This window comes from Mastomys coucha, unplaced genomic scaffold (assembly GCF_008632895.1).
Source record: "Mastomys coucha isolate ucsf_1 unplaced genomic scaffold, UCSF_Mcou_1 pScaffold23, whole genome shotgun sequence".
NCBI lineage: Eukaryota > Metazoa > Chordata > Mammalia > Rodentia > Muridae > Mastomys > Mastomys coucha.
In genome coordinates this window covers 116,363,478-116,366,446 of record NW_022196906.1, presented here as the reverse complement: position 1 = coordinate 116,366,446, position 2,969 = coordinate 116,363,478, and the positions used below count along the sequence as shown (strand labels likewise).

The 2,969-nt window shown below is 46.4% G+C and overlaps 1 protein-coding gene across 10 annotated transcripts in view; it reads left to right on the top strand.

The window, feature by feature from the left end:
• The window catches only part of Ano10 (anoctamin 10), a 138,041-nt gene that overhangs the window by 108,874 nt on the left and 26,198 nt on the right, over positions 1-2,969 (top strand). The window lies entirely within an intron of this gene.

Here is a 2,969-nt window from a genome sequence, read left to right as displayed (position 1 = left end):
AGAGAGAGAGAGAGAGAGAGAGAGAGAGAGAGAGAGAGGAAAGAGGAGAGAGAGAGAATAGGGGAAGAGCTTACCCTTAGTGGGATTCACCACTGGTGATTTTCTGCCTGTGAGGAGAACCAGAAGACCGTGAGTTTCTAGATGCTCAGAGTGGTTACCTCCATGTGTCAATTTAAGCAACAACACAGTGGAGGCAATGGATTGGGCAGTGTCTTCTTGGGGACCAACTTCAGGTCCAACACCCCCTGCACCACACAGTACTTAGGGAACTGGAGGGGGAAACATGAGAAGAATCCACCCTAGCTGACCCTCTGAGAAGGGCTCTCAGGGCAGTGTTACAGATGGGTACTTCCCCAATGCTAGGAGAGTACCATGGCTGGATGTGGGGATTCAACCCAGAAGATGAGACAAGAGAACTTGGTCTCTAGTCAGCTGGGCTCATTGTACCATGTTAGGTGGCAAGACTCAGTTTTGGGGTTTGCTAGAGAAATAGGTCCTGAACCTCAGTCAGGCTCCTAGTGCTCCATAGTGAAACAGCACTGTGGTGGAGAGCTTAGCTCCAGAGAACTAAGACAGTCACATACTGAAAGAGGCAGACACAAAGGGCTATATACTTCAAGTCCATGAGGTAGTTACTAAGAGCAACAGGAAGCTGGATGTCATGGAGGTGGGTATCTGTGAGCTTTAGGCCATTCTGGACTATGTAAGAAGTCCTGAGGCAGCCAGGGCTATAGCATAATGAAATCCTCCCCTCAAAAAGGAAGGAGGTGGCATATATGTTTTATATAAGATAGTGTTTTCTTTCATGCAAAATAGGCAGTTTTAAATATTATTGGAAATTTTTCATTTACAGAAAAGTTAGAACATAAAATATTTAGATGGTGACTTATTAAAATAGCATGGATAATCTGTATGAAGAGTATTGTTAAGGTGTCTTGGAATTAGAAAATTGTATTTTGGGCTGGGGAGATGGCTCAGTAGTTAAAAGTATGAGGACCAGAGTTCAGACTCCAGAACCCACATAACAACTGGCCTGCAATTCCAGCCTCAGAAAGCAGAGATGTGGCTCCATCTGCAGAGCAAGCTGGCCAGCAAGATGAAATGTAGGGAGGGAAGGGTTTGACTGGAGATTCTGCCTCAATGAATAAGAGAGAGGGTAGTTCCCAACATTGACTTTGGCCTCTGCATGTACCCACAATCATGTGCACAAACACACCCACACAGCCAGACCCCACACACACACACACACACACACCACCACACTTGAAAATAGAAACAGAAAAGGTATTTAGTCTCCGGAAAACTTGCTGTCAGTCAAATATGCAGGAACAAACATGGGGAAAGGTCAGCTTTTCTTCGCCTTTCCCACTAAGCCTCACTGCTGGAGAAGGGGATGTCCTGGGGATGCACTCTGAATGGGATTGACCTTTAACCAGCATACCAAAAATCCTGACTTGGAAGCCTGGATCTGGCCAGCTGGAGGCGCTCAGCACCCTCTGTTGAACCTCCCAGGAATTAACTGTTCTGCAGTGAACTTGGAAAAAAAAAGTGCTAGAAGCAGAGCTCAGTCCCTCACGATGGGAAAATGGCATTCCTAAGCACACAGGCGAACTAGACATGCACAAGAAGAGCAAGCCAGGCGGACTCATTTGCTTTGCAAAGAGCGTTTGAAATTACTCAGCTCAATTGAGATCTTCAGGAAGAACTTGGGTGGATGCCTCTGTTTCTTTCTAAATTGGCTTACTTGATATCCAGTCACTTTTAAAGATCCAGTGAAAAATAGAAAGGAGTATCCAAGAACCATTTGGTAACTGCGGTCAGTACATATCCCAGAGTAGCCACTTAGCTACTCCAAGCAGCCTGGCTGCTAAGTGCAGAGCATACATACATTCGAGCCAGGGAGCAGGGACAGAGCCAGGGAGTGAGGACAGGAGCCTAGAGCCTCCCAGAAAGATGGCAGCCACTGAAATCAGCTCAAAGAACAAGACAAGGGCCCAAATCAGGACAGGATTGTTGCCCAGAGGGGTGGTGCTCAGCCCTCACCAACACTGCCTGTCTAGCTGTCTAGCTGGGATAGCGCTCAGGGGTAGAGAGCCTGCTAAGCATGTGTGGCACCTGGCTTCCTTCCCCAGCACAGGAAGAATGAATAGTGTCTTGGGTTTCTGATGTTAAATCCATTTTAACCATTTCTCTGGTATCTCCCTTTTTCTATCTCTATGTCCTCAAGTTATGGGAAACATTTTTAACAGAACTTGTAAGATTTCACAGCAGAGAATGAGGGTGCAAAAGCACCTAGCTCATGAAATGTTTGAGACAGGGTGTGTGGAGTCTCTACACTGCCTAGTGCCTCATTCTAGAAATCTACGATTTCTAAAACCTAATTTCTCAATGGAGAGACTGGGGACTCACAGTGCAGATCCCTAGGCCTTTCACAGGGAAGGTCCAGTTCCCAAGGCCTAAAGGCAGGTCCAAGTCCAGTAGGTGAGCCCAGCTTTGCAGGGTTTAAAGAGCTTGGGTGCCCTCTGAGTTATCCCATCGCTCTTTTCCTGGGTCACGAAGCTCATCTCAGAGTCCTGTAAAGCTGCTGGGCAAGTGTCTATACCTACACCTGCCTGTGTCATGTTCTTTATTCCTATACCTACCTGTGTCATGTTCTTTATCCCTACACCTGCCTGTGTCATGTTCTTTATCCCTACACCTGCCTATGTCATGTTCTTTATACCTACACCTGCCCGTGTCATGTTCTTTATCCCTACACCTACCTGTGTCATGTTCTTTATCCCTATACCTACCTGTGTCATGTTCTTTATTCCTACACCTACCTGTGTCATGTTCTTTATCCCTATACCTGCCTGTGTCATGTTCTTTATCCCTACACCTGCCTGTGTCATGTTCTTTATACCTACACCTGCCTGTGTCATGTTCTTTATCCCTACACCTACCTGTGTCATGTTCTTTATCCCTACACC